This window comes from Triturus cristatus, chromosome 3_1 (genome assembly GCF_964204655.1).
Source record: "Triturus cristatus chromosome 3_1, aTriCri1.1, whole genome shotgun sequence".
NCBI classification, from domain to species: domain Eukaryota; kingdom Metazoa; phylum Chordata; class Amphibia; order Caudata; family Salamandridae; genus Triturus; species Triturus cristatus.
In genome coordinates, this window is record NC_140583.1 from 142,148,072 (window position 1) to 142,175,690 (window position 27,619).

General features: G+C 48.1%; 1 protein-coding gene across 7 annotated transcripts in view; it reads left to right on the forward strand.

The window, feature by feature from the left end:
* The window catches only part of NAV2 (neuron navigator 2), a 606,131-nt gene that overhangs the window by 7,191 nt on the left and 571,321 nt on the right, over positions 1 to 27,619 (forward strand). The gene's annotated exons all lie outside the window — the stretch shown is intronic.

Below are 27,619 nucleotides of genomic sequence, written 5' to 3' on the forward strand. Positions count from 1 at the left end.
TGAGACACCTGAACTCCTATGTAGCCCAATGCAGTCTCTCCCACCCATGCATGTTCAATCAGTCGATCAGCATTTGTAGAGTGCAACACTGTCCCTCCCCACTGGTATCCGGGCGCTGTGTCTCCATCGAAGAGCCAGGTCTTGAGTCTCTTTCTGAAGCCTGTCAGCGAGGGGGTGTACGGAGCTGGAGGGGAAGGTCGTTCCAGGTCGGGGCAGGGATGTAGGAGAAGGAGCAACCACTGCTGCGACAGATGAGGGGGTGTTGCACTCAGACGTACCACACCCATATCTTTAGACCTATACCCTGAACCCAGGAAACCACCATAAGGTATGGTCCATCTATCATGAAGTTTTTTAATTTAGGAAATGTATGATCCTTTTACTTGTTTCCACTTTTGTGTGGGCGCTGTCTCTCTAGTGCCAAGACAGTAGCGGTGCCGTCCCTCTCCGATCAAGAAAAGCAAAGCTCTTAAAAGGGCCAACCAGCGTTGGAAAAAACTGTTCTCTTCACCGAGCTCTGCAGCTCTGAGAGTCACCAAAAATAGGCTACAAAGTTCCTTTGTTTGATGATGTCAGCAGGGCTTATGAGGTGTATTGTGACATCATTCCCTGAATAGCCCCATCAGAGGATTATTGGACTTTGATCGGCACGTTAGGAGTCGTTGCCACTGTACTACTGACTTGTAAACTGGCCTGTGCAAATGTTTCCGTCAAGTCATGGTAATCTTTCGGAATTCCCGAATTTCGCGTTATGTGCACAATTTTCAGAATGTCAGATTTTGTGTCACTTTTGCCTGTAGGAGGCTTGTTTGAGTGACAAAAACGCCTTGCTGTTATATTTTTGTATCTTAACAAGCCATTTTATCCTGAAAGCAGTCTCCTGCAAGGCTCTTGCTGGATGTTTGCATGTGTGGTACCCTCCCTCGTGGAGGAAAGCTACTGAAGGTAACAGTTCAGTGTATTTCAGGCCGTGCTCATAGTTTATCAAAAATAACCCTTTATCTCCTATGACCGTAGTAAAAGGAGATGGACACAGGGCCTGTTGGTCAAAAAGAGATTGTCTCCTTTAATAAGTGTGGACAGGACACCTTGACACTCTTTTCTGCGTTACGAGAGAATATCAATCCATCCATTCATCCATCCATCCATCCCTCCTTTCATCCCTCATGCATTGTGCCGAGGATTTGCAAGTGCCTCCCAGATAATATATCCATTGCACACATTGTTGTAAAATGTAAATGTAAATTTGATACTTGTATAGCGCACTACTCACCCGCAAGGGTCTCAAGGCGCTTGTACGAATACCGCTGTGGAACCCATCCTGGCTTTCCCTGTGAGGCATCCACTCCTGGGCACCCCCAAGGTGGAGGCCATGCATCCTTAGCGCTGTGGGGGCCGTTGTGGAGATTAAGCAAGCTATTGCCCAGAGTTGCAGAGTGGGACTCCATGATCGGAATAGGCACCGAGGCGAGAATTATCAGGTCCGTGGAATTTTTGAGCCCAAGACCCGCCGAGGCAGGGAATTGAACCCTGGTCCCAGGCTAGACCTCCGCATCAGGGTCTGCCACTCTAATCATTGAGCCACACTTCTGATGGGGACATGAACTACTTGGTGGAACTAGAAAGCATGTAGCCTAAGCTGCAGTTTACTGGCACAGCTGCAGGGGTCTCTCTTCGTCTCAGCGGTGCTAGACTAGTAGCCTCAAGTTCTCGATGTGACATACTTGTAAATATAAGATTTCATTATGCTTTCAGAGCCCTATATTTTATCAAAGCTCTTAGTATTCAAGTCCTTCATGCCGGCGATGCCCCACGTGCTCTCGTCTATAGTGGTCACCACCTGTCCGCCTTCTATGCCATAGTAATGTTGGGTTTGAACTGGGAAGGTGCGCCTTTATTCGCAGTTATTTCGGAGCTCTATTTTTTAACAATAACTCATGATGTGGATGTCATCATCCTGTAATGTGAATCGGTCTCTCTTCTTTTCTTAGCATTATGAATGGCAATATTGCCAAACTAGAGAGGACTGTACAGTTATTATAGAGTCTTACCATAAATAGAATGTCAAAGGGATTTTGTTTTGTGTATGCATCATAGGTGCACTGTAAACAGTTAGGTGACTCAATAAATCAATCAATTATTCAGTCACTCAGTAGATTTGTAGAGCTCTCCTTGTCACCGGTCGGGGTATCCAGGCACTGGCAGGTTACAGATGATTACCCGAATAGCCAGGTCTTCAGGAACTTTCGGAACTCTGAAAGAGATGGAGAGGTCTGTAGAGAAAAGGGTAGCTCATTCCATCTCTTTGCTGCTTGGAAGGAAAAGGAGCGACCTCCGCATCTGCTACATCAGATGCGGGTAAGGGTTAGAGAAAGGGACGTGGAGTGGAGGTGTCTGGTGGGCTGATGCAAGTTCCGGCGGTGGTGCAAATAGGCTGGTCTGTAGTTTTGTAGGGCCTTGTATGCATGGGTCAGGAGCTTCGACTGGCATCTCTTCTGTACAGGAAGCCAGTGGAGTTCCTTGAGGTAGAGGGTGATGTGGATTTACCTAGGGAGATCCAGGACAAGTCTGGCTGCGGTGTTTATTGTCTGTAGTCATTGGAGGAGGTGAGCTATCCCTGTGTACAGAACGTTGTAGTTCAACCGACTGGAGATGAGGGCCCGGGTGCATCTTGAACTTTGGGGTAACCATTTGAATATCTTACGAAGCATGTGGAGGATGATGTAGCAGGAGGGGGAGACAGGGTTGACCTGTATCTTCATGGTTAGCTTGTTGTCCAGAATGATGCTTAGGTCCCTAATGTGGTCGGTGAGGGTAGGAGTTGGTCTGAATCGGGAGGGCCACCAGGATACGTCCCATCGGGAGCTGTTGTTTCCTGAAAATCAGTACCTCTGTTTTGTCTAAGTTGAACTTCAGGCACAAATTAAGCACTGCTCTACGCCAATTTAGACATGTGCTTTGGGAGTCATTCTTGAGTTGCGGGTGCCTCCTTGACCTCCGTCCTGCAGGGGTCGGTTTGACCTAGGATCACAAAGAAGTCTGATTGCTTGACGATGGAAGGTCTTTGCGTTATTGATCAGTACCTCTATTTGGAGCCATGGCGCAACACTCTAGTTCCGTTGCTCCCTAAAATATTCGTGTGTGTTCAAGAAGAGATGGGCACAATGGCAGTAATACAAGATAAAGGAGATTTTGATTTATCAGCAACCTAAATATGTTGGCTTGGGCTCTTTCAGGAAGAGATGATCAGAAACTGCTATATCTGTGCTCTTCAAGCAGGATGTGAATACTCTGCAAGCGCGCCGGCTGCATAAACGTATCTCCAGGGCAGAGGAGCGCGTAATGCACAGTCCCCTGTGCTTTACTGTGATCTTTTGTGAAAGCCTGTCGTTTGCAGCAGAGATATGAAATGTCCTGTCTGTGCTGATATATCAACAGGATGAATACTTCTAGTCCAAGCAGAGATGTTGTATCGGTCTGGGGGACGCTTATTCGGGCAGCATGAGTCTCCCTGGACTCGCTGGAACCTCTCTGATATATGGCAAGGACACTAAAAGGTATCACATGCCTCTGAGGTGGGTGCAGTTACGCCAAACCTCCCTGAATTGGGTGTTAATGATAAAAGGTAGCAAGCATGACAGCATTTTTAGGTCTTGCCTACAACCAGCTTCAGCTGGCTTTGGCAGACCTAGTGTTTCCATTACAGCACATATACTATGTCGTTTTGCGTCAGCCCATTTGGGTGGTTTGTTACCAGTCTGAAGTGTCTGGTCTTGATAGATGGCTTTCCTGCCTATTCTTATCTCTGTCCCTTTCAGGAGCATTTCAGTATCCCAAACCATGTTTCCTTGTCACTCTTGATGGCATCTGTAGGGTGTAAATTTACCATCGATAGTGCTAACACTTGTTTCTGATGCAGGACTTCATACCACCTCATATGCCTGTCATGTCTGCTGCCTACTCCTGGCCTCTTTCTTGCCCTCTGTTATCTCTGGCTAGCCCTCTCTCATGTCTTCTGGTGGGAGTGCTCTATAAGCAGGGTTTACAATGTGCTTCCGGTACAGAAGGGATGTCAGTGATCTATACAGTTAATCTATTTTGTTGCAATAAACTCATTGGGTACAAAAGTTAATACACTGGGTATAAACCTGAGTAACCCCCCTAGGAGTCTCTCTTGTTCCACAAGGGCTAGCTCTATGCCAGATTTTTAGGATAACCACAGCCTTTGTAAATCAGTCCCAGTTATATGAATTGCCTGTAAATGTATCCCATGTGGATATCCTGAAAATATGACATGGATCTAGCACTTCTGGACCAATGCTGGACACCCCTGGTCTCTGCCTGCTGGGATCCGGTGAGGGCGTTTAGCAACCAGAACCCACAAGTCGCGCTACTCTGCCCAAAGTCAACAACACAGGTGTTTGCCATCTCCACCTATTCGGTTATATGCCGGGCAGAGGAGAGGTGTATCCAGGAGGGTTACATTTAAAAAACCTAAACCACGAGACAAATAGTGCAAAATGTATTTAGTACAGAGTGGGGAATAACTCGCATCTGCATTCTCCACAAGGCCATAACACCTTCTTGGTGTTAATGAGACACCCTTGTGAGTGTGACGTTCCTCAGATAAATATTATTTCTTTAGCAATAATTTACATTTCCCTTATATGATTCAGATGTGTGATTGGCCTTCACTAACAATTGATAAAGTTGCAAAATAAACCCTCATTGCCTTATTCAAGCCTTATTACCTACTTCATAGTCATTTTTTGCAGCAATAAGGCCCTCTGCTTTTTAGGCTTGCCATGACCGCACCGCTGTCTGCAGAATCTATTGTTCCCACTTCTTTAAAATATAGATAGAGTGGACTTTTGCTCCACTCTGAAAAACATTTCTTCCACTTTCCAGCTATTCGCCGTCCGTGTGTCACTCCGCCTCGTATGGAGTGTTTACATTGCAGTGCATAGGAGACTATTCTGCATTTCAAAAGTACACAGAAATTATTTTTTTTATTGTATTGTTTTTTTCAGTATAGTATGATTTAAAACATATATATTCTTAGATCTAGAACTTTTGGTCTTGCCAGTGCTTGTCAATATTAACACACTGCTGTATTCGGAAATTACATTTTATGTACACTCACTGATCACAGATTGCTTCTGTTTACCCTAATTCAGAAGTCTTAATTTGAAGTATCTTAACCCGTTCTAAGGTTGTGACGTAGGACGGGTGCTCAGATTTTTTTGGGATATTTAATCTTCCATTGATTTATGAGCAATCTGTCACTTAGACAAGGGGACGGCCATTTTGTAAAATATAGGAAACTTTGTGGAGCAATTTTGTATTTTTTCAGCGGGGGGAGGGGTGAGACTAAATTGCTCATCAAAAAAATGGCCTTCCATATAGGATACGACCTTGTTTTGTATACCATAAATACCATAGGGATGATAGGAGAGTCTGCCTGGCCGGGACTCTGCCACCCTCACTCCAGATTTCCAAATTTAGCGTTAGACTTCTGAGCCATCTTGATGATAATTGTACAGTAGGATCAGTGTTACTATTTTTTTTTATTCATTTGCTTTATGGAAGCCAATTGTTTTATTTTTTCAGATGGTGCGGTTTACATGCCATCCACACTGGGCTGTACCCTTTTGACATTCATCAGACCGAAAAATGCTGGTCGCATCCTATTTTTAGACGTGTATTTTCACAGTGATTCGGGGCGTGCGAGGTGCCAGCTTCTCTGGGCCATTTACAAGTGACCCTTGGAGCGTTTGTAACAAACTGGTTTTCTATTCACGAAGAACTGGAAGGCAGTCAAACACTTGTCATTTACGAGGTCCTATTTTTACCATAAAACCTCAGTTTTCAGAAACCAGCCCCTGGGCGCCAGCTGCTTTGCAGAGCCTCCCTACAGCAGAGCAACTGGGAGTCTTCAGAGCTGGAAACATCCATGCCAGGTTTGGGGGCATGTCACAGGAAATGACGTCACTACCGCTGTTGGCGTAAACGTCTCATACGTCCCATCAACACCAGGGCAGGGACTGCTTCCAACCAGAATCCGTCCCACGTGAAATGCAGCGCGTTTGACTCACAGGTGTCGATTGCCTCGTGAGTCAGTGCTGAACGTGATTATTTTGAGACGTGAACCACAGCTGCTGTGGTAGAGCGCGCGCTAGGGATCTCACATGTGCGTAAGCTGTTAACTTCCGGAGCGTATTTTAGCATTAACAGGTGACTTTTGCTTACAGTACCCCCAGACCCGCAGGCTACAATACTTTTTTTTCTTCCGCCCTATATATTTTTTGATGCTATAAATCTCGGCTTAATGAGTGGGTGAGTGTTATTCGCAGGTGGTTAGGAAAGTAAGGGCCTGCTGTATAAAAACCAAGTCGCAAAAGTGGACAAGTTGTGCACCGACTTTTGTGACCAGGTCGTCCTTTTGTGTGTGACTTATGTACAATCGTGTTGCGAATTCGCTATTCTCGGGGGTCGCAGAGTGACCTGAATAATGAATATGAATTAGGCAGGCTACTATTTGCGACCCTGTGTGATTGGCTATAAACACTGATGGTTTCTTACAAGGAACAGTAAACCACTATCCTTGCTTTTCGATTCCCAAATGCAAAGCTTTTTTAATTTTCAAAACAGTACCAGTTCCTTTAAAAAAACGTTTTATTTTAATTTTATTCTTTTAGAGTTTTATATAGCGCAAACTAGATCCGCCTTTGGGACAGAACGGGGGAAGCAGCTAGTAGGTCTCACTCTGTACCCTTGCTTGCACCCTCCCTTTCGAGTTTCTCCGACACAAAGAGGAAGCTGTTCAGTGGGTACAGCTTCCCCTTTAACGATCGTCACCACCTCTTTTGTGGAGTCGGTAACTTTTCAGTGGTTTGTGGTTGTGAACTTGTGATGGTCATAAACCATTGATACATCTCATTGTGATGTGTTGAATACGACAGAATGTCCTTTTGTGCTCTCACTCCAAATCTATGGTTGGCAAACCTATTTTGTGATTCAGAAAAGCTTTACTGAATCGCAAAAGGTATTTAGTACATTAATAAAACGCCATTTTGCTGGCCATGCACCTTGAGGTTTGCAACAACAAATGGTTTCATGCCTATGGGTCTAACTTGCTGATTAAATGCTTGAGGTTACTGATTGGAAAACCACACCAGGGAGCTGGGTAGCCCAGGGTGTTGGTGATGCACAATGAAGCTGAGCATTATCTACTCCATCTGGTCTCCGCTTGGACTGCTGAGCCTGCCGGTACAGGCTGTTGTTGAAAAGTCCTTTAATCAATAGTAAACTCTGAGACTTCTTCTGTTCAGTATCTCTCAGTCGTGCCGGGTGGGAGATCCAACCACAGGGATGCCCTGCGTTGGTCCAGGGTGGCTGATCCCTGGCTGGTTTTGAGGGTCACCACGGACTGTGCACACTCAGTGGACATCCTGAAAAGCTGGTATGGATCCTGCTCTCCTGGACCTCTATTGGATACCACTGTCCTAGCATCAGATGTGCTGCAAGTCCTTGTATTCCTCGTATTGTATCATCTCGCCATGTGGTCTTCAGTGTGTTCTGATCCCGCAACATTGGAATGCCATTGGCCGTAGAGCTGTTTAAGAAAGCCAGACTTTGTCCTCGGGATGTCTTTGACAGGATATTATAGTTAATCGTTGTATCTCAGTCTATAAGTGGACGTCAGACTGATCATCTTCAGAAAAGAACAGTACAGACTGTCAACAAGTGTTACATAGAGGGTAACCTCTATCATGGACCATAGTCATCTCTTCGAGGTTTAAAATGGTCTTTCATAGGGTGTGGTGCTGGAAATGTCATTTCCTGTTGCACAGTAGCCAACTAGTCTACTGACTTTATTGATGAACAGTGCCTCACATAAAGTGCAGGTAAAGACTATGTTCGGGTGTTACTTAAAGGATAACTTCCATCATGGACCACAGCAATCTTCTTGAGGTTTAAAATGCTTTTTGATAGGGTGAGGTACTGGGAACGTCACTTCCTGTCACACAGTAGCCAATGAGTTTAATCGCTTTAATAATGAACAGTACCTCACAGAGAAGAAGTCAGTTTCTAATTGGTGTTTTAATCCTTGAAACTTTCATCCAACGTTTCGTTGAATACATTTTGATGGATGAATGAACATTTAGCATTGACAGCAATGCTTTTTTATACAATAACAATATTTATTATATAATGCAGTATTTTTAGAGTCTCTCATTGTCACTTCCCAGCCCCTTAAGAACACTAGGCTGCTAGGTGAGCGATGAACAGGGGCGGGATCTGGCCCAGCAGTAACCCGCGCAGTGTTTCACAATTCCTTGCATTCACTGACCGCGGACTCATTCAAATTCCCAGAAGTGAACCTTAGGAAGGGGCTATGCGCAGGGATTTGCATGTGTGAGGTGTAGGTTAGTCATTCAATAGGTTGTTTGCATTGGCCTCCGACAGCCTCATTCATAGCCCATACCCCCCTTCCCGCCTCCCATGCGACTCAGTAATGCATTAGATTATGGCTCAAGATATTGTGAGGTCTTTCATTCGTTCTTATTAAAAGACTCCAGGGAGAGTTTCTTTTCAAGTGATTCAGCTGCTGGTTTAATCACCTCTGGCTCACATATCGTTGGTTTTTGGTAGTGTAATCTTCACGTCGCGGCCTATCCGATGACATGCCCAAATGCATAATGACAGGTGGGTAGTAGCACTGCTGTAATTCAAACATGTTCTCTTCCCTTTCATTTTCTTATACAGATCTACACTCTCCAATCATGTTCAGAAAGGAAAACGACCACCTTAAAGAAGCTGTGATTTATTTATTTATTTTTTGCTCTAAGACTATTTCATGACATCTTTATTTTAGTTGTATTTATCCTGCAGTGTTGTGAACCGGCTTCGGTGCAGGGATTTTGCTAGGATGTTCGTACCAGGCGGCAAATGCCTGGCCTGCACTCAGCTAGCTGTTTCATTTAAAGGCAGAAATAAATTCTGGTGAAGCATGAAAATGGCGGCCATCTTGAAAGTGGGCATCATTGCAAAAAATAACATGCTGATAGTATTCTGTGGACCCCCATTTAATTTACTAGTTATGAGTATGTGGAAGGATGTGGCCTAGTAGCTAGGGCGGTCCACCTCGAAGCTGGGGAACCGGGTTCGAGTCGCAGCAGGGACGCTCAACATCCTGTGCTTCTGGGCAAATTACTTAATCTACCCGTGCCTAACAAAAAATTAATGTGTCCGTCTGCAATCCAACTGGCGCTCATGTAAAGTGCTCTGATGTCTTCTGGTCTAGTTTGTGCTATATAAAACTCCCAAAAAAACACATTAAAAAGTAGTTGTAGCTCAGGAAGCAGGCTAGGAAGCAACAGTGGCATGGGACTTTGCCACGGTGGATGTTTGTCAGTGAGGCCTACAGCCTGCGAATCGTGCTCATCTTGCCCACCTGTGAACAAATAGTCTAGAGACTTTCCCCCAAAATCGTAGTGTTCATGTTTTGTGCTGTGGTCTCTTTGCATCCTTCAGGACTAATGGTCTTGGACCACACGCAATGCAAAGGCCAGGACCAGATCAGATGATGCATCACATGTGAACTTCTAAAAAGCCCTGCTCGTTGTGCTCCAACCCTGCTCAGTGCGGTAATCTCCTGTGAACTCTGTGGGAGTACGAGCTCATGTGTTCCTTGGCCCCACTTTGAATGTACAATCTGATGCTCCCCTCCAGTGTGCTGGTGTTCACACAAGCGTTGTCCGTCAGATCCAGTGAGTTCCCATGCACAGGGGCAGGCACTGCTTATAGGGGCTACAGAGGTAGGGTCCCCTCGGCCGAGGGCACCTACAGACAACTTTATTTATGTCAACAACATACATTCACGAGACAGTATGGCGAACCATATGTTGTTGATCTGCAGGACTTGCCTTCCATTGTATCATTCACAGCCATTGTCCTTGTTCGTATCCCCCTCCTGGCTACAGCGTCCCTCACAAATATGAGATTTGCAGTATTTCTACTACTGACACCGGTCACTTGTTCTCAAGCCTAGTATACAGAGTTTACGCACCTTCCCGGATTCTCTTATTTTCACTTCTGTCCGATTCAGTCCTTATGTTTACAGGTTCAAATCCCGGCGGGTCCACCCAGCCTTTCATCCTTCTGAGGTCGATACAGTGAGTACCATTGAGTTGGGTAACAATAAACATCTGTAATTCAGCACCAAGATACCTTCTGGGAGAACGTACACTTTACAAATACACGTGTTATGTTATGTCATGATGTGCAGAACAAAAAGAGAGCGCAATGTCTTTTGGGTGTGACATCTTTAATCATAGGTCGGTTTTATTAAAGCCACTATACTCTGTTTTACATGTAACCCACTTTTTCATTGGTTTAATGATACTTTCCTAGCAAATGTTACTTTAAAATAAAGTAGCGTGACACAAACCCCAAGGGTGAACGCTAGGGTAAACCGTTTCAATAAGATCTCAGAGCCGGGGAACCGGGTTACAAGTCTCGGCAGGGACGCTCAACATTCTGTGATTCTGGGCAAATCACTTAATTTCCCCATGCCTAACAAAAATTAATGTGTCAGTCTGTAACATACCTGGTGCTCATGTAAAGCGCTCTGATACCTTCGGGTCTAGGTCAAGCTATATAAAACTCCACACACAAAAAAATGCACTTACTCACAGCAACCTTTTGCTTAATATGTAGCTGGGTATAAACTATATTTGGTAGGATAAACTGCTTGAGATAGCTGCAATAAAGAAACAGTTTGGGTCAGATATGCCCCATCTGGAACTAGGCATCAGTCATTCCACATCCATCTTGACCCTGTCAAGGAAGGCCCAGCTGCTGTTACCCAAAGGAGGGAGTATGCCTTCATGGTCAGTGCAGCTCTGCAAAGTAGATAGAACACACACCAGCATCATCAGCTGCAATCAGCTTTCTCATTTCCACCACTTCTGTAGCCCTTTCCTGAGTTGTTTGGTGAAGTCAGGAAACAGCTGAGGACGGTTCTCCTCCTGGGAAATGTCCGTGCAAGTTCTTCTCAACCTAAGGAGTTTAACTTGCGTGTCGGAGTGAGTCACCAAGCCATCTGCAGCCAACCCGCCATCTATGCCTTTGTTTTAGCAAATGGGCAGTATGCATCAGTGCTACGCCATCTTAAAACATCATTCTACCTGGAGTGACAAACACCGAATGAGGCAGGGTGATCACTCCAGATCATTACTGACACTCTCTCCATTCCTGAACTTTGCACAAACAAATCATTGCTTTCAAGTGTTTAAGTCTTATTAGTTAAATGGATTGAAAACGACTACAACACCCAGAATGCACTAGGTTAATCTAAAAGGCCCCGTAAAAACAATACGCGAGGTAGTGGCCCGTGCGAAGACCGTAATGTGCAAAAATGCTATTGAAGTCGAAACACATACAAATTCATTCAGTTAAAACAACATGAGGCAAAAATCAGTCTAACGTGTGTTAGAACGTGTTCGAACGTAGTATTTGGAGCCACCCCTTAGACACCGAGATGCATCACAAAGAAGGCACGTGCCAGGCAATACTATATCAAGAGACCAGAAAGTGTCCTTGAGAACCCACCATTCATCCTAATATCCAACAATAACTGATAACCCTGGATTAAACACTAACCCCGGGGTTCCAGGGCAGTGTACTGCCTGGTGTAAAGTGCTTCAGCGCCTTGTCAGGGGTAGTAAGCACTATATAAATGCAATTAAAACACAGTACAATACACACAGTGCAGCATTTATAAAATAATATGTGTCGGAGCATTCCTCAGACACATGCGGCCGGCGCTACGAAGATTAGGGGCGGAAAATGCCTACGCTGTGTAGTATTAATTCCACCTCATGCCGCTTTAATCCACCACCACACACTGCCACATATTCTCACTCTTACAGGTTCTTGTTCATCCCTGCTAAATTTTGGCCCCATAAACGAGTGCCGGTGGTCCACACCAGATCAAATTAAGCACTGAATACAGAAGACGTTTGTGTCTCTCTCAACCACCCACACACCTTTGTCTCTCTTTGTCAAAGTGCTTTTAAGTGCAAGTAAAATACATAAATATAGTGCTTTGCAGAGATCCGTTTCAATGCTCGTCTTTTAATACTGCAAATACCGCCAGTGCCTGGCCCTGGAAGGACCCACTCTACTTAAAACCTTGAATTTTGCTAAAGTATTTGGAAAAATGTACTGCAAAATGTACCTTGTGCTTTAATTTTGGGGGAGTGGGAGCAGCTCGCTTCCTCCCTCTATGCCTATCCCCATGAAGGATGGTAGATAACCCTCCACTATGGGTGAATACAGTTTTGTAAAACACTGTTTTACCTGAATGGTGTTGGAAAGTGTTGCGAAGCACATTTCTAATCCTACAACCATTCGATTATCTGAGGACTCTACTTACATTTGATCTTGCGTCTAGCAAGTACGACTAGCCATCGCTCTAGCCACGTGGTCTAGGCATTAGGAGATATTGCGGAAACTCAATGTATCTGTATTTTTTATGTCTGCATACACCCAAAGTACTTTTAAGTTCCCCTTTCTTCTGTATCTAGTGCCCTCCACCATAATGTTTTCTGGTAAATTAGGGAAACTCCTGATGCACCCGTAGGAACCACAGACCGCTTCAGAGCCAGTAGGTAAGTCATGTTGACATGTAAGGCAAGAGTTGAGTTGAAGTTGGCAATTAGGAAAAATGTTCTTGGTGCTGCACTGTTGCACAAATCCTAATTTATGCATATGGTTGTTCTTGGCATTATCTGTCTTGGCAGCTGTAATCTATTGGACCACATGCAAATCCCTTGCTAAGCAGGTGATCGAATCCAGATCGCTGCTGTTGGCAGAAGTGCGCTCCAACGAAATTAGCTTGCCGTCAACCGGCAGGCCATCTTGTCCAAGAGCTGAGGTCTCGATCTGTTTCTAGGTAGCCAGATGAAGTTTTTTATTCAGGTTCATGGAATGAGTGAAGGGAAAGTAAATTGCCCTTCATGGGTGAGATATGCCATTCTTTGGGCCCACTGTCGTTTTAATGAGGTGGCATGCCTCTTTGTGAATTCCCTGAGCTCGCGGGTGAGCACAATGCTCGCTGACAGCCATCGCTGTGCCTGTTGCGCAGGATGTGATGGTACTAATCTTAATATAATCACTCTAGTTTCACATCGAGATTAACAGCGTGTGAAGGATCCCCTGGTGGAACAGCAGAAGGACCACGGGTGGAACCCTTTAGTATCCCAGACTTGGCCTGGCTAGGAGGACAAGATGTCGTTTCCGTTGGGCTGTGGCATTTGAGGGCAGTGCTTCAAATTAGAACTAAAACAAAATTGGCATTGGGGACTCACCTAAAGTCTAAACTGATTTTGAGGAGGTTGTGCTTTATGACGGTCCTTTTACCAAGTGCATTTTCTAGTTTTATCCCAGGGTGCATTTATTTAGATGGTAAATTCAGTATCACAGAATGGAAGGTCTTAAATTTGGATTTTAGGCTTAACTCAGTTTTAAAATAATTGTTTTTTTTTTTTTTTTTTTTTTTTTTTTGAAACCGTTTATTGCATTTTGAAAAAGTTACAGGTATGGGCCTACAACCACCCGGCCGGCCGCTAGAGTGACAAAAGCATATGACATACATACAGTAAGAGTCTCTTGGCGGTGCAGATTGGTAAAGCAGGAGACATCAATAGCGCAGGCCGCATAACTCCAAGCCCACAATACGGTTTCCTTTTATCAAAACAGAACAACACAAAAAACCACACCCGCAAGGCAACCCGCAATCCAAAGTGACGGCACGTGCTCCGTAAGTGGGGGATCCCAACCAGCAGCAAAACTCTGAAGAGGGGAATGGGAGTAGATCAGGGACTGGGGAACCACGTGCCCACGGCTGAGGGAGGGGGGTCGGCTAGGGGGACGGAGCTGGCGAGGCAGCCGGTAGCAGTGGCGGCTCACAAATACCCCCGCGGTAGGCGTTCCAGGGGCCCCAGATTTTCACCCACGCCCCAGGCTTACCCCTCGCCACATACACCACCTTTTCACGAAACATACACCAATCCATATGTTCTTTTCAGGCCAACACCGCCGGGGGCCTCTGGGATCCCCACAATTGAGCAATGTCACGCTTAGCTATCATGTATCCCAGAGTCACCCACCGCGTCTGCGGGACCGAATAGTCATTGGGTTCCCACACATTCAGCAAGCATCTCCTCGCTTCAGGCAACAGCGCGACACGCGTGACCACACGCAGAACCTCATGCACACCACGCCAGAATCGCTCCACCTTTGGGCACTCCCACAGTATATGCATGAAAGTTGCCAAAGCACCACAGCCACGCTTACACAATCCGTCACCAGCAAAGCCCATACGTAGAAGCCTTGGCCCCGTCACGTAAACCCGGTGAAGGATCTTAAGCTGGACGAAGCGAAGGCAAGCCGGGATGGCCACCTCCTTCGGAGAGGCCACCGCGGAAATCCAATCCTCGTCGTCCAGTTCCAGCCCGTCGGCAACCCAGGCCTCGCGGAGACTAGTCAGCAGGCACGATCTGTCGTTGATCAGTTTTTTATATATAAGGGAGATTGTGCTGTCTGGAACATGGCCATCCAGCACTCTGTCCTCCAGGGGGGAAGACTCCGGGATGGACGCGACATCCGGAAAGACGGAGCCCAGCGCGTGGCGGACTTGTAAGTACCGAAAGTACTCACTGCCTTGCAGCTGAAACTCCGTCTGCAGCGTCTCAAAAGTTTTGAATCCCCCCCTCGTCCAGAGATCTCCCACCGTGCTGATTCCGATCGTGTCCCACTTCTCGAAGCCCTTCGATGTCCACAGGGAGCCCAACCTCTCAGACGCATATAGCGGTGACGCCCGGGTCAAACGGTCCTTCCACCCCATAGCTGCATTAGCCGCGTGCCAGACACGCACCATGACACGCGTCGGTCCCGTCAGACGGGAGTCGGGCGCGCCAGAGTAGAGCGCTCGATTGTAATCACCACCGGGCAGGAGCATCTTGTCCATTTCAAATGCCGGGTTCAAGGCGGGCCCGTAAAGGCCATGATTAATTGCAGCTAGTTGGGAGGCCCAGTAATACCGTTTAATGTCCGGGAGGGCGACCCCCCCATCGTACCACGGGAGCGTCAATTTAGCCAGAGCAATGCGCGGCCTCCCGTCCCAGAACAGGCGCCGCTGGAGGCTCTCCACCTCACGGAAATAGCGTGCCGGAACCAAGTCCATAGTGTTCTGGAGGGCGTACAGAAAGCGCGGCAAGGACATCATCTTAAACAAGGCCGCTCGGCCAAGCGGCGAAAGCGGAAGACGCCGCCAACGCGCAACGTCCTCCTTCAAGCGCTGGAGGGGGGGTAGCAAGTTCCGCTCATAGCGGGCCTCCGGGTCTAGAGTGATATATATACCCAGGTACCGGAACCCCTGGGAGGCAATCTGGATCGGGCAGTCCCGTGGTAGGGCCGGAGCCTCCCCGGAAAGCACATATACGCAGGATTTCGCCCAGTTGATGACGAGGCCTGAGTTACGACCGAAGGAGCGCAAAACATCAACCAGGACAATCAGCGATTTACGCGGGGAGGCGAGATACAAAAGGATATCATCGGCGTAGAGGGACACGCGGTCCTCATGCTCGGGGGTCCAGCGGAGACCACGGATAGAAGGGTGCCACCGTAGCCACTCCGCCAAGGGCTCCAAGGCCAGTGCAAACAGGAGCGGCGACAAGGGGCAACCCTGACGCGTGCCCCGCCCCAGCGCGAATGGGGCCGAGACTCGCCCATTCACCACCACCTGCGCCAATGGGCCCGAATACAACAATTTGACCCAGCTAATGAATCCCGGTCCAAATCCAAATTTCGCCAGCATCGCCCAGATGTATGGCCATTCAAGCGTGTCAAACGCCATGGTGGCGTCTAAGGACGCCAAGATGGCCGGCTCCCGCACAAACGGGACACGCGCGAGCACCCCGTGCAAGCGTCGCAGATTAAGAGCCGTGTTGCGGTGGGGTATAAAGCCAGATTGGTCTTGGTGGACCAAATCGCCCACCACGCCGACCAACCGGTTGGCCAACACCTTGGCGAGGATTTTGGGCTCCGCATTCAAGAGCGAGATCGGCCTATAGGATGTGACCCGCTCACGGGGTCTCCCCTCCTTGTGGATCACCACGATTGTGGCCAGACGCTGGTCCGGCGGGAGGGAACCCTGCGAGTGGGCTGCCAGGAACATCGCGCGCAGGTGGGGCGCTAGTACATCCGGGCGTAGCTTGTAAAGCTCGATGGGGATACCATTGGGGCCCATGGCCTTGCCGGATGCAACCGAGCGAATAGCCAGGGCAATTTCGTCCGAGGTGGGAGGAGCGTCCAGCAAATCCCTGTCCTCCACCGTAAGGGAGGGCAGCGCGATGTCCCGAAGCAGGGCATGGGAATCGTCCTCCGAGCAGGGGGAAACCGGGGAGTACACCTCGCGGAAGTAATCCGCGAAGCAGGAGACAATGGCTTCCGGCTCGGTGACACACGCACCATCCATCCTCTCAATCAAAGGAACCACACGACTCGCTCTCTCCCTCTTATCCAACCACGCAATCAATTTGCCAGCCTTATCACCCACATCATACAATCGCCCCTGCTGCTCTCTACTGAGGCCCCTGGCCGCCTCCGTGACGAGGGCCCTATAGGCCGCCTGCTTGAGGTGTAGAACATGCAGCTTGGCATCCGTTACCCCGCTCCCCAGGTCACCCTCCAGTTCCGCAATCTCGGCCTCCACCCGGGTCACTTCCTCCCGCTCGCGCCTCCGGGCATGGGAGATAAAGGAGAGGGCCTCCCCTCTGAGAACTACCTTAAAAGCCTCCCACAGGGAGATGGCCGAAGGGACAGACCCCACATTCTCGTCAAAATATCGCTGTAAGGATTTGATCAAGTCGGCACGAATGGTGGGGTCGCGCAAATACCATGCATTGATTGGAGCCACCCTGCCCTCCCCCCTCGGGAAGACATCGAAATGTAACAGCAATGGGGAGTGATCTGAAATACCCCGCGCCAGATGGCACACCTCCCCCACCCTCCCAGCATAGGCCGCCGGGACAAGGATGTAATCAAGCCGCGAGAGGCTACCATGGGCACCCGAGTGGAAGGTGTATTGCAGCTGTGCGGGATGCTTTAGTCGCCAGCAATCCACCAGGCCCAGTGTGTCTAAAAGGCCGGACAGCCACGCCTGTGCCTGGGGGAGGTCCCTAGGGGGATGACGATCCATAGACCCAGAAGCTACCGCATTAAAGTCCCCCCCAACCACCAGCAGGCCACCCGGGAGGTCCAGGAGGAGGCGCCCCAGGTCCGCAAATGTAGTAGCTTGTAACCCAGGCGGGACGTACACTGATATAAAAATAAACACTCTACCCTCCATTCTACCCACCAGGACAGTGTAGCGCCCCCTCTCATCATGGCGCACCTCATCAATCTCCAACGGGAGCGAGTTCTTGATCATGATACCCACCCCCCGCGAGCCCGAAGTGAAGCCCGAATGGGCCACCAAACGATAGCCCCGCCGATTCATAGCATGAAAGGAGTTACCTATAAGGTGTGTCTCCTGCAGGAAGACAACATCTGGTGAAATACGTTTCAAGTACTGCAGGACCACACCACGCTTAATCCTATCCCCCAGGCCGTTAACATTCCATGACAACACAGTCAAATCCCTACCCCCCATCGTACATAGAAACAATCAGTCGTCCCCCACAGAGCATCTTGAGAGCAACAATACAGTAGCGGGTTTGCCTTGCGGTGCAAACAAACAACACACCCCCCCCACCCCCCCATCCCAACAGAACTCCCCCCTCCCTGCACCCCTGCATGAGCCCAGACAGCCCCCCCAAAGTGCAGTGTGCCTGTCGCCCCATAGATGAAAACTAACTAGTCCCCCAGAGGAGGAGGGAAGCCCCCAACAGACCCCGAACGACCTCCATAGGAGGGGAACATATACGATCAATAAATGGTAAAGGAATGTTGTCCAGAGCAAGGCCTATTATTCACCCCTCAATTCTGATCCGGCGGGCCCTCCCCGCTGACCGCACCCCCCCACCCCCTCGGCCCCTATCTCCAGGCAGAGTGTCCAACCAGTCCCCAGCCGCCTCGGGCCGGTCAAAGAAGTGCGTGCGACCATCCACCTCCACCCTCAGCTTAGCTGGAAAAAGCATTGAGTACTTAAGGTTCAGGTCCCGTAAGCGACGTTTAACACCGAGAAAACTCAGTCTCTGCTTTTGGACCGCCGGAGTAAAGTCTGGGTAGAAATGCACATCCATGTTATCAAGCTTGACCGGTCCCTGTTGCCTGGAGGTCTGCAGGATAGCGTCTCTGTCCCGAAAGTTAAAAATCCGGGCAATGAGAGGCCGTGGCGGGGCACCGGCCTTAGGTCTGCCCCCAGGGACCCGGTGAGCACGTTCCACCGCAAAAAGCTTACTCAGCCCCCGGGGCTGGAGATGGGTAAGGATCAATTCTTCCACAAAAAGATCTGCCGCCTCCGCCTCTCGTCCCTCCGGCACCCCCACAATACGAACATTATTCCTCCGGGCCCGACCCTCGGAATCCTCCAGTCGCCGGTCCATCAGGGCGCTCGCCTGGCCGAGCCGGCGCACCTCCTTCTGGAGGGCCACCACATCCGTCGTGAGGCTCGTTGTAGTGTGGGCCAGGGAATCGACCCGGTCGTTCGTTTTGGACAAGTCAGCCCTCACGAGGCTCACATCCACAAGGACCGAGTCTATTTTTTGCGCTAGGGTGTCGAAGCGCTGGTCCACCGAGGCCTTCATCTCTGCGATGGCGCCCATGACGTCCCGGAGGGTCAGATCCACCGGCTGAGCAGATGCCTCCGTCGGGCCCGCCGGGGATGTGCGCGATGTCTCCGGAGATCCCTTCTGGAGAGTGTAGCGGTCCATACTGTTGGATTGGTGCGCCGGGCCACGGCGGGTCGTCTTCACCTTCGCCCGTTCGCCATCTTGTTTGGTGGACATGCTTGCTCTCCCACCGTCGTGCCAATCTCCTCGAACGGGCCGATAAACCAGTTCACGGGTTCCGGGGGGGGGAGGGCGACCACTGGACCGCAGGACGACCCACAGCCGGCGGGCCAGCCGGGCACCTGGACAAGGCCACACCACCGCACCCCGCTCCGCAGCCCTGCCTCGCTTGAGGGCAAGGAGGGCGCAAAAGCGAAAGTGAAAGCGCGGGGTACGCGAGTCGCCCAGCCTTGCCCGCCGCTGTTGTTCACTTTGTCCCCGGATCGCCCCACTACTCCAATCCGGGGGGCCGGCGCGGAGAAGGCCGCAACCTTCGATCGGTGCTCCCACCGGTGTCCGGGGTCCGATTCGAATCCGAAAAACGGGTGGCGCCTCAGCTCGGGTTCACCGACACAGTCCCCTCAACAAGGACAGGATATCGCCAGGATTAATTCAGGAGGTCGCGGAGGTCCTCGGGAGCCTCGCACCTACGCGGCCATCTTGGTTGCGCGCTAGGCTCCTCCCTTAAAATAATTGTTGACAATTGCAAGGATTCTTTGGTGTTTTGGGTGCTTTTATGTGCATTGGACACAACCTGCACCGAGAAGACGCTACATCTCATGGGCGGTTTGAATTGCATAAGTGGTACTGTTTGCCTTGCTTATGCAGTTGTACTTCTCTTTCAGGGTGATCTGGAGTAGATCCTGGTTATCTGCTGATCCCTAGAGCCATTGCTTGCCGGTAGCTTTTGGTACCAAACCCTCTGAAATTCAATTCAGATGAGTAACAGTACTTTTCAGTGGTTAGTATGGTCTCTAAATCCAGCCTCCTGTTGATGATCATGTTTTCTTCTGCGATGATAGTGCGGTGCTAGCACATCCAGACTTCTGTGCTTGTTTTTAAATTGATCACAAATCTGTTCCATAAAGCAATGGTCCAGCTGTCTTCGGGTGGAGCTGCATGCCTTCCAGGTTTACGGTCATTCATTATTTTGGTAGGTTTGCGATTATCATCAGCCCCTCATACATAACAATTCTAGGGAGATCAAAATCACATCAGTGCCTTGAGCATGGCTGTGGGTAGGATGTCGGAGGGGACGGGGACCTAAAAATCAATGGATGTCTGCTTTCTTAGATAGAGTCGAGGTAATGGAGTAGCATCACTTACAAATAGTGGCTCATGTTTCTGGTACGTCTTTCCTTGCAAACAGAGTGCATAGCATAAATAATGCAGTAACACAGTGACCTTAACAGCAGTACAAAATGTATTGTGAATTTAAATAAAGTGCATTGAGTTATTTTTATAGGATCTATTTCTCACCAATTCTCACTGTTTGCCTCACCCAAAACCTGAGGTGAATAGTTTTCTTGCACCTTATGGGCTTCGATTTCAGTATCCCGGTTGGCCTCCCAAGTTCATGCTGCCACATGGCTCATCCTGGGGTTGGCTGCCACAATCATGTCTCGTCCCACTTTGAAACCTTAGATATAGGGCGACATGCATAAACTGGTATTATCTGAACTTCTTTTTTAAAGTGTGAAGTCATTTTAATATATTTAATATCAGATTAGGTCTTGCAGAACTGTATTAATAATTTAGGCACTGCAGAAACATACAGAGCCTTGATTTTTAAATAAAAATCATTTGAGTGTATAATTTGCCTGGTTGTAATTGTATTCCTGCACCTTCTGATGAATGCTTCTTAGTGCAGATTCCTCACCTTAGAATATTCCCCAGGTGCCAGACTACCACTGGAAAACTGTGCTCTAGCAGTACTCTCATGCATCTCTAGATGGCGCCATACAGCTCAGCGTTAACTCTGTTCCACCCAGGATATCAAAAGACTGAAGTCGCATAATGAGCGCCACTCCAGTGGGTTTACATCAGTTACTTGCTTTCTGAAGTGGATCCAGAGCTTAGCTTCTAATTTCGTCGGCCTTCCGATGGCTCCTGAAAATCTCACAAAATCTAGTGTGCTAGTAAACTATGACCCCTCCGAAGACTACAGGTTTCAAACCATGCCGTGACTTTATAAAACAGATGTTAGTCATGGATCCACCTGTCTCGACGATGTTCGACAGGTGTGACTTCGTACACCCAAAAACGACCTCTGGTAAAATAAAGTCAACGTCCAAATGAAAGCACAAGAAAGTTTAACTTGATTTGACCGCATCCCATCATCTCTCTATCCAAAAAGAAAGAGTTAACAACACTAACATTATGGTATTTTAGCTTGCCACAATGTTAGTCGGTCTCCTTCCACATCTCTAGCTGCGGAGCCGATTCCACAATATATCCTGGTGCACTCCAAATATCCCCGGCCATCGGGTACACTACAGCAAATTGATGACTTTAAGGAGGCCACTGCTGCATATAATGGTGTTCTTCCGGCTTCTACTGATGCATCTTTGGGCTCCAAGGATCAGTGAGGGCCTCGGTCAACTTGCTGTTGGCGGCTCTGTCCTTGGCATCACCTAACCCTCTTTGAGCGGGTACGAGCCCCGTACCGACTCTGGTACAAACTTCCACCATGCTCCATGACCTCCCGGTACTGGCGCCGAAAGAGGCTGGTACTGATTCCAAGATCAAACCCCAAACCGGCTTTAGCCCAATCTTAACCAATGTCACTATACGAAATTACTAAAAGGCAACTGATCGCCATACCGCCTGACTCTGAACCAGTGCCTCTACAGAGGTGGATGCGCCATCAGAGGCTTTACTTTCTTTTTAGCTCTTATTCTGACCAGGGCATACCAAAACCCACCGATGGTGAGAATGGGTATGATCTATTCCCTCATTTTGATGATGACAATTTTTACATGGACCAGAGGGCTTGATATAAGGTTGAATTTGTCATTTGGAGCAACAACAGAAAAGAGTGTATCTTTTCAGTATTAGTCTGATGAGCAGCCGGGGTCTTGGACCCTCTAAAGAGAATAAGACTAAATTTCTTATGGAAATCTCATAGTTTGACCTATCCACATCTGATCCCTTGCTCCCTTGCAATGAGGCCCTCACTGACATCTCAATAACGTATTGACGTCATAATGCAACTCGGTCAAAGCTCTATTCTCGTCCACCGGTAAATATGCAGGTGGCCACACGTCACAGACTCGCAAATCTGATTTTCTTAGTAAACGTCCTACTCCAGTCTGTCTGGTTGTTCAGGCAAGGTGAAACCCAATTCATTCTTCCCAACTCCTCTGAATAGGGAATCTAAGAGTATTGAGGTGTTTGGGAAATGACTGTTCTCCTGAGCTAGCCTTGCATTGATATCAGTCAACTCAATCTGCTTATTGGCCTGATATATATATGACCTTTGGGACATGGCCAGTGAGATCAGGTTGATCCAGATACGGACAAATATGTGATTTGTGCTGGCCTTGATACTACTGATTGTCTGAGAAGGGCGGTTGGCACCAGTGAGGTGCTTCTGTCGCTATCATCTGGGTTGGGGAGGTCATTTGGGGGAGGTGGAGATCAGAGGAATTGTGGTCTCCAATGGAAGCCCAACTCAATATCATCTTGCTGAAGTTATGAGCCATTTGCTTGGCCTTGAAGGCCTTCCTAGTGTCCATCAAAATGAGACTGGTGCAGGTTCTCACATACAACACCAACTCAGTGGTTTTGTAACAAACGGGGCAGAGTATGGTCCACGGCCTTGTGCCAGGAGGCTCTGCACCTCTGGAGTTGGTTGGAACTTCAGGGCATCTTCATGATTGTAAACCACCTGGCAGGGACCTTGAATGCCAGAGCGGATGAGCTCATTAGACACTGTCGGGCAAACCACGAATGGCGACTAAATCCTGAGGTGGCACAGAGAATCTCCCAGCAGTGGGGAGAACCCTTGCTAGATCTTTTTGAGACCATCAAGAATGTGCAGTGTCAACCATTTTGAGCATTGCTGTTTGAGTGCTGGCTCTGAAGTGGGTCAGGAGAGTGTGTTACCCAGAAGTGCTGGGAATGAGCACCATTCCTCCGATCAGACTTCTACTTCGGGAGGACCTCCTGTCTCAGCAACAGGGCAGAGTCCTCTACCCGAATCTATGCAATCTACACCTCTATGCGTGGAGACTGAGTGGCCGCTGTTGACTGCATTTTATCTGCCATCGGAAGGGGTGATGTCATCTTTGCTGCCAGACGCCCTTGCATGTAGTCCATTGATGCTGAGTGATAGGACATGATTGTGGCTTGGTGAGGTAACCGCAAGATTGATCCTTTACAATTCAAGCTATCAGATGCTCTTTTGTATGGTTTGCCTTTTGCACACCAAGGCTTGCAGTGGACACTATTCAAGGTTTATTTTTTTGGCCCTTTTGCCTATTTACAGTGGCTGGACCAACCGTCCTTGTTAAAATTACCAGTTGTGACGATGTTTTTAAAAGGCCTGCCACACATGTTTCCTCCTAAACTGTGATGACACAGTGGGACCTTAAATTGCTCTTAATGTTTCTCATGTGCACGCCCTGTGAGCCGATGCACAGCTGCTTGCTGTGACTTTTAACTTTGAAGATCATCTTCCATATTGTAATTACTTCAGCTTGTCGCGTGAGTAAGCTTCAGGCACGCATCCACCTTACACCACCCTTTCTTAAGACAAAAAGGTGTTAAGAACGTGGGTGGCCTTCTCGCCTAAAGCAGTGACTCCTTTCCAGACTGAGCAGTCTATCACTCTGCCTATGTTCTTTACCCCTCCACACACACAAAATGGCTTGAAGCTTTTATTTTGATCGTATCAAGGAACACCGTGTGGACGTTCAGCTTTTTGTGGGGTGCTCCCGGCTGAAGAAAGGCAAGGCTGTGCAGAAGAGGACCCTGTTGAGATGGATAGTCCTCTGCATTAATATCTGCTACACACAGGCCAAGACCTAGCCACCGGAAGGTCTGAGAGTCCATTCCACCTGGGCTATGGCTGTGGCACCATGTTGGCCCACGGTGTGCCTGTCCTTGACATCTGCCAAGCTGCAATGTGGGCATCAGTGCATACATTCACAAAGCACTATTGCCTTGACCACCACATCCTGTGGGAAGGACATTTCACCCGCTTTGTCCTGCAAGAGTTTCTTTCCACAGACCCTCCACCCGGGGAAGCCCTGCTTCGGTATCTATTCTAAGGTGAGGAATCTGTGGTGAGAAGTATCTATCAGAAGAGCAGTTTCCTTACCCCCAGTAATGCTCTTTCTGGTGGATACTCTTTTTAAATGCAGATTCTTTGCTGACGTTCTACCTCCCTGTTCTGGAGTGTCCGTTTTTTTTAATCTAAAAAGGTCCCATGTTAGGAAATTGAACATTGATTGTACCAGTTGTTCATGCTCCATGCCTGAGGGTGCAGGTAGGGACAAGCAAGAAACATACGTCAGGGTACAGGGTGGCGCTTATATTTAGCTCTACACAACGTAGAGCCGCATGGCACCACCTAGTGGCACGCAAGAGCATTGCTAGAGGAAAGTTTGCCCGATCCAGTCTGGTGCTTGGGGAATACTCTAATATGAGGAATCTCCCTCTCCCCTCTCTGTAACTCGTGAGCATGCCCTGCACTCTCCTGCTTTGTAGCTATGCTTGCACTATACACGTTCAATGTATGCACAGCAGTGCAATTGGCAACATCATACCACATATTTGTTTTTCCTTTGTCATGGCTTTGTTTCTGGCTCAGATACATCAATCGTCATCTTCCACAAAACCCTATTATTCGTAAGTTGTTGGTAACAATCTTGACAACAAGTGCACGAGCTATCCCAGTGACCTTTTACCTGCTAAGGAAAAAGGTCATGTTAGTAAAATACATCACAGTAAATCACTTAACACTTACTACACCTATCTTCATCCACATCCTCCGCTCCCCTGTTGCCATCCGGTTCCTGGGTTAAAGAGGAAAAGGACAAAGAGCTAGTGGCCCCCTCCAGGTCCCCTCTCCGGTGTAAGGGCAGAGGGAGATCTTTGGGTCCTCAGGTGTCGTCTTCTTCGTTGCCTGAGCCTTTCAGCCACCCCCGTGTAAAGGTACAATGGGACCCCTATGAGTCCTCAGGTTTCGTCTTTACTGTCCTGGTCTGATCAGTCTAGTGCGGCGTAGTCACGCAGGAGACTGTGGATCATCTGTCGGCAGGCCAGGGTTGAGGTCTTCTTCTCTAAAAAATACCACATATGCTTCACTCACATCCCACCTACAAAAACAATGAATTGTTCTCTGGAACAATTCATTGTTTTTGTATTTATCTTCGGTTACTCTATGCAACGGAGGATTTGGGGAGTTAAGTGGCTACTTCCCTTATTGTTCCCTGGAGCATTCTGTTATCTTACTTTCTATTTATATTAATATTGATTTTGCGCAAATGTAACCTAGCCACGGTTCGAGGTTTCATCATATCCCACCTACTCCATTGTGAGAAACACTGCGAGATGCAGCCCGCGTACTCTGCAACAGCGCTGGTAGCCGGCAGCACTACACCAACAGTGACTAATATGTTATCCTTGTTTTGCAAAGGCGCCGCGTGCGTTCATTGTACCACGCTTAACCCTAGTTTGCCAGCCTGAAGAGAAACATTGCTTCCAATCTCAGGAACAACATTTTGTAATTAAAAGCATTTTTACAAAGCACAAATTATGCTAATGTATGCAGTTCCCACTGATCCGACAGGTTAAAAATAGCTTCCTTCCAAGAGAGCTCCTAGTGAGAGCTCTGTATTATGCAGGTTAGTTTGCATACAGATTTGCACATTTGAGCGGATTTACTAATGCTGGGGGAATCATGAAAGCTTTTCTACAAGTAGGACTGACAAGGTACTTTTCTCTATTATTCACTGTAATATAACAACAATTGCATTTTTATTTTTTTTGCTAGGTTGCTTTTTCATAGGCAGTTTCCGAATGCAGTGTGTGCATGCAGAAACCAGTTTTGATGGACAGGCGGGGGTGTGGAGGAGGTTATACAAGGAAAATATTTAAATTTTAACAACATGTATCTGAGTTCTCTCTAGTAAGAGGTTCTGTGTGGGACCACACTCTTGAATGGTTCCCTCTAGTGGCAGAACACTGGAGTACTTTGAAAAAATCTCATTTATGCAAAACATGGAATTACGCATATCCATACCCTTCTACTGGAGTCTGCCATCTGTTGCTTCCTTTTAGTAGGTGTTAAATGGTCTTTGAGCCCTGCCTGCTCCTCATTGTATATTACCCATGGATTGTCTGGGTTCTCGTCTAGCCTTTTTTTGTCTATCTTAGACGGTATAGCTTATTCCTTGCTCCACAGGGGGAATTACTTCAAATGTGCAAATGTGTAAATCAGTTAATTCAACGCTCTGAAGCACGGTGCTTGCTCCTCTCAATCTGTTGTGGGTGCGGACTTAAGGGCTGAATGCCTCACTTTAGAGATGGCCCCTCCCCTCTATAGGACCTGCTTGAGTTTGTCATTGTAAGCATGACATGGGCAGATGTTGCCAAGTACTTTCGGTGACACAATATGGCTGCCACGCAGCCTCATATCATTTCACCAGTGCTTATTTTGTGCCAGGGGTTTCCGGTGCTCAGCACCAGCACTTAATTGTCAACACTGGCACTTAAGACAGTCTGCCACGTGGAGGAGCTGTTTGTCTGATTTAGAGATTAGCATAACAACAGTTGTTTATTAATTCACTGTGCATTCAAAATGACTGATACCTGGTGCCCAAGTCGTTCTTATAGCTTTGGGGGCCTGGATTAGTGAGCATTGTCACACTTGTAGTTGTGTGATGGCAGTAGTTGTGTTGGTTTTGTCATTGGCGGTGCTGGCAGGGGTAATAGGTGTTACAAGCTGCAGTGGCCTCCTGATGATGGATCCAGCGCTTTATTTTTATTTTTTACTAATAAAGTACTGCGTTTCATCTTATTGTGGATTTTCATTGGTGTCACTCTGCATTGTGAAACCTGTAACTTTTCACGTTCGACGTACAGACTTGAAGCTGACATCCAGCAAAGTGCTGCTGGTGAAAAAGAAAAGCCAGGGCTAGTCCCAAATGACCTAAAACATCTTACTACGTAATAGACTTTACAGGGTACTTCCTAAAAACACACAAAGCCCATTTCTTTTCTGGTTTCTTACTGAATGTTCCCAGATTTCACTCTGCGGCTTCTGCCATTCGCAGGCAGGGCCGGACTGGCCGTAGCAGGCACTGGGCGTTTTCCCGGTGGACCGCCAGGGTGGGGACCGGTTTTGGGCCCCTGGGGGGCCGTTTAAAATCATCCGAAACCTGCCGTGGCAAACAGCTCAGCGGCACCCCCAACCCCAAGGGGGCCGCTGAGCACTATGCCAGGGCTGGTTTTAGTTCCCAGTTCGGCCGTGTTTGCTGGGTACATTGGTTACCTATAAAGAGACGCATGGAATTTAAGGCCTTACGCATCGCCTACAAGGCACCTCACGGTCAAGGTCCAGCCTACTTGAAGGAGAACTTGGCTTTTCCATCAATAGAAGCTTTGGGCCTATTTGACCTGTTCATTATAGCGCCTACATGCCTCCCGGTCATCGGTGCGCTCAATAAGTTATCTCATTCATTTTTGGGTATTTGATCAAACAGTGTTACTCATGGAAGATGCTAACTTATTTACTGTAAAACGCTGTCAATATTAAGTGTATGTGGTTA